Here is a 7500-nt window from a genome sequence, read left to right as displayed (position 1 = left end):
GAGATCGGGCGTTGCCAGGCTGGTATGGCCGTACGAAATAAGTTGACAACCATAGGCTACTTATCCATATACAGATTTAGCAATTGACAATGCAAGGTGGTCTCTCTCTCTCTCTCTCTCTCGTGTCAAAATGAAAACAGCTTCCAGCCCCTTTCATGAAGGACTACTTGTGCATATTGCAAGATTTCAGTTTCTAAGTGAATGAGCAAAAGAGCATACAGCACCTGGTATTCCCAGGCGGTCTCCCATCCAAGTACTAACCAGGCCCGACCCTGCTTAGCTTCCGAGATCAGACGAGATCGGGCGTTGCCAGGCTGGTATGGCCGTACGAAATAAGTTGACAACCATAGGCTACTTATCCATATACAGATTTGGCAATTGACAATGCAAGGTGGTCTCTCTCTCTCTCTCTCTCTCTCGTGTCAAAATGAAAACAGCTTCCAGCCCCTTTCATGAAGGACTACTTGTGCATATTGCAAGATTTCAGTTTCTAAGTGAATGAGCAAAAGAGCATACAGCACCTGGTATTCCCAGGCGGTCTCCCATCCAAGTACTAACCAGGCCCGACCCTGCTTAGCTTCCGAGATCAGACGAGATCGGGCGTTGCCAGGCTGGTATGGCCGTACGAAATAAGTTGACAACCATAGGCTACTTATCCATATACAGATTTGGCAATTGACAATGCAAGGTGGTCTCTCTCTCTCTCTCTCTCTCGTGTCAAAATGAAAACAGCTTCCAGCCCCTTTCATGAAGGACTACTTGTGCATATTGCAAGATTTCAGTTTCTAAGTGAATGAGCAAAAGAGCATACAGCACCTGGTATTCCCAGGCGGTCTCCCATCCAAGTACTAACCAGGCCCGACCCTGCTTAGCTTCCGAGATCAGACGAGATCGGGCGTTGCCAGGCTGGTATGGCCGTACGAAATAAGTTGACAACCATAGGCTACTTATCCATATACAGATTTGGCAATTGACAATGCAAGGTGGTCTCTCTCTCTCTCTCTCTCTCTCTCTCGTGTCAAAATGAAAACAGCTTCCAGCCCCTTTCATGAAGGACTACTTGTGCATATTGCAAGATTTCAGTTTCTAAGTGAATGAGCAAAAGAGCATACAGCACCTGGTATTCCCAGGCGGTCTCCCATCCAAGTACTAACCAGGCCCGACCCTGCTTAGCTTACGAGATCAGACGAGATCGGGCGTTGCCAGGCTGGTATGGCCGTACGAAATAAGTTGACAACCATAGGCTACTTATCCATATACAGATTTGGCAATTGACAATGCAAGGTGGTCTCTCTCTCGTGTCAAAATGAAAACAGCTTCCAGCCCCTTTCATGAAGGACTACTTGTGCATATTGCAAGATTTCAGTTTCTAAGTGAATGAGCATACAGCACCTGGTATTCCCAGGCGGTCTCCCATCCAAGTACTAACCAGGCCCGACCCTGCTTAGCTTCCGAGATCAGACGAGATCGGGCGTTGCCAGGCTGGTATGGCCGTACGAAATAAGTTGACAACCATAGGCTACTTATCCATATACAGATTTGGCAATTGACAATGCAAGGTGGTCTCTCTCTCTCTCTCTCTCTCTCTCTCGTGTCAAAATGAAAACAGCTTCCAGCCCCTTTCATGAAGGACTACTTGTGCATATTGCAAGATTTCAGTTTCTAAGTGAATGAGCAAAAGAGCATACAGCACCTGGTATTCCCAGGCGGTCTCCCATCCAAGTACTAACCAGGCCCGACCCTGCTTAGCTTCCGAGATCGGGCGTTGCCAGGCTGGTATGGCCGTACGAAATAAGTTGACAACCATAGGCTACTTATCCATATACAGATTTGGCAATTGACAATGCAAGGTAGTCTCTCTCTCGTGTCAAAATGAAAACAGCTTCCAGCCCCTTTCATGAAGGACTACTTGTGCATATTGCAAGATTTCAGTTTCTAAGTGAATGAGCATACAGCACCTGGTATTCCCAGGCGGTCTCCCATCCAAGTACTAACCAGGCCCGACCCTGCTTAGCTTCCGAGATCAGACGAGATCGGGCGTTGCCAGGCTGGTATGGCCGTACGAAATAAGTTGACAACCATAGGCTACTTATCCATATACAGATTTGGCAATTGACAATGCAAGGTGGTCTCTCTCTCTCTCTCTCTCTCTCTCTCTCGTGTCAAAATGAAAACAGCTTCCAGCCCCTTTCATGAAGGACTACTTGTGCATATTGCAAGATTTCAGTTTCTAAGTGAATGAGCAAAAGAGCATACAGCACCTGGTATTCCCAGGCGGTCTCCCATCCAAGTACTAACCAGGCCCGACCCTGCTTAGCTTCCGAGATCGGGCGTTGCCAGGCTGGTATGGCCGTACGAAATAAGTTGACAACCATAGGCTACTTATCCATATACAGATTTGGCAATTGACAATGCAAGGTGGTCTCTCTCTCTCTCTCTCTCTCTCTCTCTCTCTCTCTCTCTCTCGTGTCAAAATGAAAACAGCTTCCAGCCCCTTTCATGAAGGACTACTTGTGCATATTGCAAGATTTCAGTTTCTAAGTGAATGAGCAAAAGAGCATACAGCACCTGGTATTCCCAGGCGGTCTCCCATCCAAGTACTAACCAGGCCCGACCCTGCTTAGCTTCCGAGATCGGGCGTTGCCAGGCTGGTATGGCCGTACGAAATAAGTTGACAACCATAGGCTACTTATCCATATACAGATTTAGCAATTGACAATGCAAGGTGGTCTCTCTCTCTCTCTCTCGTGTCAAAATGAAAACAGCTTCCAGCCCCTTTCATGAAGGACTACTTGTGCATATTGCAAGATGTCAGTTTCTAAGTGAATGAGCAAAAGAGCATACAGCACCTGGTATTCCCAGGCGGTCTCCCATCCAAGTACTAACCAGGCCCGACCCTGCTTAGCTTCCGAGATCGGGCGTTGCCAGGCTGGTATGGCCGTACGAAATAAGTTGACAACCATAGGCTACTTATCCATATACAGATTTAGCAATTGACAATGCAAGGTGGTCTCTCTCTCTCTCTCTCGTGTCAAAATGAAAACAGCTTCCAGCCCCTTTCATGAAGGACTACTTGTGCATATTGCAAGATGTCAGTTTCTAAGTGAATGAGCAAAAGAGCATACAGCACCTGGTATTCCCAGGCGGTCTCCCATCCAAGTACTAACCAGGCCCGACCCTGCTTAGCTTCCGAGATCAGACGAGATCGGGCGTTGCCAGGCTGGTATGGCCGTACGAAATAAGTTGACAACCATAGGCTACTTATCCATATACAGATTTAGCAATTGACAATGCAAGGTAGTCTCTCTCTCTCTCTCTCTCGTGTCAAAATGAAAACAGCTTCCAGCCCCTTTCATGAAGGACTACTTGTGCATATTGCAAGATTTCAGTTTCTAAGTGAATGAGCAAAAGAGCATACAGCACCTGGTATTCCCAGGCGGTCTCCCATCCAAGTACTAACCAGGCCCGACCCTGCTTAGCTTCCGAGATCAGACGAGATCGGGCGTTGCCAGGCTGGTATGGCCGTACGAAATAAGTTGACAACCATAGGCTACTTATCCATGTACAGATTTGGCAATTGACAATGCAAGGTGGTCTCTCTCTCTCTCTCTCTCTCTCTCTCGTGTCAAAATGAAAACAGCTTCCAGCCCCTTTCATGAAGGACTACTTGTGCATATTGCAAGATTTCAGTTTCTAAGTGAATGAGCAAAAGAGCATACAGCACCTGGTATTCCCAGGCGGTCTCCCATCCAAGTACTAACCAGGCCCGACCCTGCTTAGCTTACGAGATCAGACGAGATCGGGCGTTGCCAGGCTGGTATGGCCGTACGAAATAAGTTGACAACCATAGGCTACTTATCCATATACAGATTTGGCAATTGACAATGCAAGGTGGTCTCTCTCTCGTGTCAAAATGAAAACAGCTTCCAGCCCCTTTCATGAAGGACTACTTGTGCATATTGCAAGATTTCAGTTTCTAAGTGAATGAGCATACAGCACCTGGTATTCCCAGGCGGTCTCCCATCCAAGTACTAACCAGGCCCGACCCTGCTTAGCTTCCGAGATCAGACGAGATCGGGCGTTGCCAGGCTGGTATGGCCGTACGAAATAAGTTGACAACCATAGGCTACTTATCCATATACAGATTTGGCAATTGACAATGCAAGGTGGTCTCTCTCTCTCTCTCTCTCTCTCTCTCGTGTCAAAATGAAAACAGCTTCCAGCCCCTTTCATGAAGGACTACTTGTGCATATTGCAAGATTTCAGTTTCTAAGTGAATGAGCAAAAGAGCATACAGCACCTGGTATTCCCAGGCGGTCTCCCATCCAAGTACTAACCAGGCCCGACCCTGCTTAGCTTCCGAGATCGGGCGTTGCCAGGCTGGTATGGCCGTACGAAATAAGTTGACAACCATAGGCTACTTATCCATATACAGATTTGGCAATTGACAATGCAAGGTGGTCTCTCTCTCGTGTCAAAATGAAAACAGCTTCCAGCCCCTTTCATGAAGGACTACTTGTGCATATTGCAAGATTTCAGTTTCTAAGTGAATGAGCATACAGCACCTGGTATTCCCAGGCGGTCTCCCATCCAAGTACTAACCAGGCCCGACCCTGCTTAGCTTCCGAGATCAGACGAGATCGGGCGTTGCCAGGCTGGTATGGCCGTACGAAATAAGTTGACAACCATAGGCTACTTATCCATATACAGATTTGGCAATTGACAATGCAAGGTGGTCTCTCTCTCTCTCTCTCTCTCTCTCTCGTGTCAAAATGAAAACAGCTTCCAGCCCCTTTCATGAAGGACTACTTGTGCATATTGCAAGATTTCAGTTTCTAAGTGAATGAGCAAAAGAGCATACAGCACCTGGTATTCCCAGGCGGTCTCCCATCCAAGTACTAACCAGGCCCGACCCTGCTTAGCTTCCGAGATCGGGCGTTGCCAGGCTGGTATGGCCGTACGAAATAAGTTGACAACCATAGGCTACTTATCCATATACAGATTTGGCAATTGACAATGCAAGGTGGTCTCTCTCTCTCTCTCTCTCTCTCTCTCTCTCTCTCTCTCTCGTGTCAAAATGAAAACAGCTTCCAGCCCCTTTCATGAAGGACTACTTGTGCATATTGCAAGATTTCAGTTTCTAAGTGAATGAGCAAAAGAGCATACAGCACCTGGTATTCCCAGGCGGTCTCCCATCCAAGTACTAACCAGGCCCGACCCTGCTTAGCTTCCGAGATCGGGCGTTGCCAGGCTGGTATGGCCGTACGAAATAAGTTGACAACCATAGGCTACTTATCCATATACAGATTTAGCAATTGACAATGCAAGGTGGTCTCTCTCTCTCTCTCTCGTGTCAAAATGAAAACAGCTTCCAGCCCCTTTCATGAAGGACTACTTGTGCATATTGCAAGATGTCAGTTTCTAAGTGAATGAGCAAAAGAGCATACAGCACCTGGTATTCCCAGGCGGTCTCCCATCCAAGTACTAACCAGGCCCGACCCTGCTTAGCTTCCGAGATCGGGCGTTGCCAGGCTGGTATGGCCGTACGAAATAAGTTGACAACCATAGGCTACTTATCCATATACAGATTTAGCAATTGACAATGCAAGGTGGTCTCTCTCTCTCTCTCTCGTGTCAAAATGAAAACAGCTTCCAGCCCCTTTCATGAAGGACTACTTGTGCATATTGCAAGATGTCAGTTTCTAAGTGAATGAGCAAAAGAGCATACAGCACCTGGTATTCCCAGGCGGTCTCCCATCCAAGTACTAACCAGGCCCGACCCTGCTTAGCTTCCGAGATCAGACGAGATCGGGCGTTGCCAGGCTGGTATGGCCGTACGAAATAAGTTGACAACCATAGGCTACTTATCCATATACAGATTTAGCAATTGACAATGCAAGGTAGTCTCTCTCTCTCTCTCTCTCGTGTCAAAATGAAAACAGCTTCCAGCCCCTTTCATGAAGGACTACTTGTGCATATTGCAAGATTTCAGTTTCTAAGTGAATGAGCAAAAGAGCATACAGCACCTGGTATTCCCAGGCGGTCTCCCATCCAAGTACTAACCAGGCCCGACCCTGCTTAGCTTCCGAGATCAGACGAGATCGGGCGTTGCCAGGCTGGTATGGCCGTACGAAATAAGTTGACAACCATAGGCTACTTATCCATATACAGATTTAGCAATTGACAATGCAAGGTAGTCTCTCTCTCTCTCTCTCTCTCTCTCTCTCTCTCGTGTCAAAATGAAAACAGCTTCCAGCCCCTTTCATGAAGGACTACTTGTGCATATTGCAAGATGTCAGTTTCTAAGTGAATGAGCAAAAGAGCATACAGCACCTGGTATTCCCAGGCGGTCTCCCATCCAAGTACTAACCAGGCCCGACCCTGCTTAGCTTCCGAGATCAGACGAGATCGGGCGTTGCCAGGCTGGTATGGCCGTACGAAATAAGTTGACAACCATAGGCTACTTATCCATATACAGATTTAGCAATTGACAATGCAAGGTAGTCTCTCTCTCTCTCTCTCTCTCTCTCTCTCTCGTGTCAAAATGAAAACAGCTTCCAGCCCCTTTCATGAAGGACTACTTGTGCATATTGCAAGATTTCAGTTTCTAAGTGAATGAGCAAAAGAGCATACAGCACCTGGTATTCCCAGGCGGTCTCCCATCCAAGTACTAACCAGGCCCAACCCTGCTTAGCTTCCGAGATCAGACGAGATCGGGCGTTGCCAGGCTGGTATGGCCGTACGAAATAAGTTGACAACCATAGGCTACTTATCCATATACAGATTTAGCAATTGACAATGCAAGGTGGTCTCTCTCTCTCCCTCTCGTGTCAAAATGAAAACAGCTTCCAGCCCCTTTCATGAAGGACTACTTGTGCATATTGCAAGATTTCAGTTTCTAAGTGAATGAGCATACAGCACCTGGTATTCCCAGGCGGTCTCCCATCCAAGTACTAACCAGGCCCGACCCTGCTTAGCTTCCGAGATCAGACGAGATCGGGCGTTGCCAGGCTGGTATGGCCGTACGAAATAAGTTGACAACCATAGGCTACTTATCCATATACAGATTTAGCAATTGACAATGCAAGGTAGTCTCTCTCTCTCTCTCGTGTCAAAATGAAAACAGCTTCCAGCCCCTTTCATGAAGGACTACTTGTGCATATTGCAAGATTTCAGTTTCTAAGTGAATGAGCAAAAGAGCATACAGCACCTGGTATTCCCAGGCGGTCTCCCATCCAAGTACTAACCAGGCCCGACCCTGCTTAGCTTCCGAGATCAGACGAGATCGGGCGTTGCCAGGCTGGTATGGCCGTACGAAATAAGTTGACAACCATAGGCTACTTATCCATATACAGATTTAGCAATTGACAATGCAAGGTGGTCTCTCTCTCTCTCTCTCTCTCTCTCTCTCTCTCTCTCTCGTGTCAAAATGAAAACAGCTTCCAGCCCCTTTCATGAAGGACTACTTGTGCATATTGCAAGATGTCAGTTTCTAAGTGA

At 47.2% G+C, this 7500-nt stretch overlaps 16 non-coding genes and 10 pseudogenes across 16 annotated transcripts in view; all 26 read right to left on the bottom strand.

Annotated features, from left to right (window-relative positions):
* LOC146266948 (5S ribosomal RNA) overlaps nucleotides 1–36 on the bottom strand; it is a 119-nt gene extending 83 nt beyond the window's left edge. The window contains exon 1 of the ribosomal RNA XR_014727163.1: nucleotides 1–36. This exon is cut by the window's left edge and continues 83 nt beyond it. This is a non-coding gene — a ribosomal RNA (5S ribosomal RNA).
* A 176-nt stretch (nucleotides 37–212) lies between these two features.
* On the bottom strand, nucleotides 213–331 carry LOC146266947 (5S ribosomal RNA). Its single transcript, XR_014727162.1, has one exon. It is a non-coding gene; the product is annotated as a 5S ribosomal RNA (ribosomal RNA).
* Nucleotides 332–509: 178 nt separating this feature from the next.
* On the bottom strand, nucleotides 510–628 carry LOC146266946 (5S ribosomal RNA). Its single transcript, XR_014727160.1, has one exon. It is a non-coding gene; the product is annotated as a 5S ribosomal RNA (ribosomal RNA).
* Nucleotides 629–804: 176 nt separating this feature from the next.
* Nucleotides 805–923, bottom strand: LOC146266945 (5S ribosomal RNA). Its single transcript, XR_014727159.1, has one exon. It is a non-coding gene; the product is annotated as a 5S ribosomal RNA (ribosomal RNA).
* A 182-nt stretch (nucleotides 924–1105) lies between these two features.
* Nucleotides 1106–1224, bottom strand: LOC146266944 (5S ribosomal RNA; annotated as a pseudogene).
* Nucleotides 1225–1380: 156 nt separating this feature from the next.
* On the bottom strand, nucleotides 1381–1499 carry LOC146266943 (5S ribosomal RNA). The gene has a single exon (XR_014727158.1). It is a non-coding gene; the product is annotated as a 5S ribosomal RNA (ribosomal RNA).
* Nucleotides 1500–1681: 182 nt separating this feature from the next.
* On the bottom strand, nucleotides 1682–1790 carry LOC146266942 (5S ribosomal RNA; annotated as a pseudogene).
* A 156-nt stretch (nucleotides 1791–1946) lies between these two features.
* Nucleotides 1947–2065, bottom strand: LOC146266941 (5S ribosomal RNA). Its single transcript, XR_014727157.1, has one exon. It is a non-coding gene; the product is annotated as a 5S ribosomal RNA (ribosomal RNA).
* A 184-nt stretch (nucleotides 2066–2249) lies between these two features.
* LOC146266940 (5S ribosomal RNA) lies at nucleotides 2250–2358 on the bottom strand (annotated as a pseudogene).
* Nucleotides 2359–2556: 198 nt separating this feature from the next.
* LOC146266939 (5S ribosomal RNA) lies at nucleotides 2557–2665 on the bottom strand (annotated as a pseudogene).
* Nucleotides 2666–2837: 172 nt separating this feature from the next.
* Nucleotides 2838–2946, bottom strand: LOC146266938 (5S ribosomal RNA; annotated as a pseudogene).
* Nucleotides 2947–3118: 172 nt separating this feature from the next.
* Nucleotides 3119–3237, bottom strand: LOC146266937 (5S ribosomal RNA). The gene has a single exon (XR_014727156.1). It is a non-coding gene; the product is annotated as a 5S ribosomal RNA (ribosomal RNA).
* Nucleotides 3238–3411: 174 nt separating this feature from the next.
* Nucleotides 3412–3530, bottom strand: LOC146266936 (5S ribosomal RNA). Its single transcript, XR_014727155.1, has one exon. It is a non-coding gene; the product is annotated as a 5S ribosomal RNA (ribosomal RNA).
* A 182-nt stretch (nucleotides 3531–3712) lies between these two features.
* Nucleotides 3713–3831, bottom strand: LOC146266935 (5S ribosomal RNA; annotated as a pseudogene).
* A 156-nt stretch (nucleotides 3832–3987) lies between these two features.
* LOC146266934 (5S ribosomal RNA) lies at nucleotides 3988–4106 on the bottom strand. The gene has a single exon (XR_014727154.1). It is a non-coding gene; the product is annotated as a 5S ribosomal RNA (ribosomal RNA).
* A 182-nt stretch (nucleotides 4107–4288) lies between these two features.
* LOC146266933 (5S ribosomal RNA) lies at nucleotides 4289–4397 on the bottom strand (annotated as a pseudogene).
* Nucleotides 4398–4553: 156 nt separating this feature from the next.
* Nucleotides 4554–4672, bottom strand: LOC146266932 (5S ribosomal RNA). Its single transcript, XR_014727153.1, has one exon. It is a non-coding gene; the product is annotated as a 5S ribosomal RNA (ribosomal RNA).
* A 182-nt stretch (nucleotides 4673–4854) lies between these two features.
* On the bottom strand, nucleotides 4855–4963 carry LOC146266931 (5S ribosomal RNA; annotated as a pseudogene).
* Nucleotides 4964–5159: 196 nt separating this feature from the next.
* LOC146266930 (5S ribosomal RNA) lies at nucleotides 5160–5268 on the bottom strand (annotated as a pseudogene).
* Nucleotides 5269–5440: 172 nt separating this feature from the next.
* On the bottom strand, nucleotides 5441–5549 carry LOC146266929 (5S ribosomal RNA; annotated as a pseudogene).
* A 172-nt stretch (nucleotides 5550–5721) lies between these two features.
* On the bottom strand, nucleotides 5722–5840 carry LOC146266928 (5S ribosomal RNA). Its single transcript, XR_014727152.1, has one exon. It is a non-coding gene; the product is annotated as a 5S ribosomal RNA (ribosomal RNA).
* A 174-nt stretch (nucleotides 5841–6014) lies between these two features.
* Nucleotides 6015–6133, bottom strand: LOC146266927 (5S ribosomal RNA). Its single transcript, XR_014727151.1, has one exon. It is a non-coding gene; the product is annotated as a 5S ribosomal RNA (ribosomal RNA).
* A 188-nt stretch (nucleotides 6134–6321) lies between these two features.
* Nucleotides 6322–6440, bottom strand: LOC146266926 (5S ribosomal RNA). The gene has a single exon (XR_014727149.1). It is a non-coding gene; the product is annotated as a 5S ribosomal RNA (ribosomal RNA).
* A 186-nt stretch (nucleotides 6441–6626) lies between these two features.
* On the bottom strand, nucleotides 6627–6745 carry LOC146266925 (5S ribosomal RNA). The gene has a single exon (XR_014727205.1). It is a non-coding gene; the product is annotated as a 5S ribosomal RNA (ribosomal RNA).
* A 164-nt stretch (nucleotides 6746–6909) lies between these two features.
* On the bottom strand, nucleotides 6910–7028 carry LOC146266924 (5S ribosomal RNA). Its single transcript, XR_014727148.1, has one exon. It is a non-coding gene; the product is annotated as a 5S ribosomal RNA (ribosomal RNA).
* A 170-nt stretch (nucleotides 7029–7198) lies between these two features.
* LOC146266923 (5S ribosomal RNA) lies at nucleotides 7199–7317 on the bottom strand. The gene has a single exon (XR_014727147.1). It is a non-coding gene; the product is annotated as a 5S ribosomal RNA (ribosomal RNA).
* Between the last annotated feature and the right edge of the window lie 183 nt (nucleotides 7318–7500).

This window comes from Hypomesus nipponensis, chromosome 12 (assembly GCF_054491055.1).
Source record: "Hypomesus nipponensis isolate SF chromosome 12, ASM5449105v1, whole genome shotgun sequence".
NCBI classification, from domain to species: domain Eukaryota; kingdom Metazoa; phylum Chordata; class Actinopteri; order Osmeriformes; family Osmeridae; genus Hypomesus; species Hypomesus nipponensis.
Note: the sequence above shows the minus strand (reverse complement) of the source record. Positions and strands in the feature narration are given on the sequence as shown.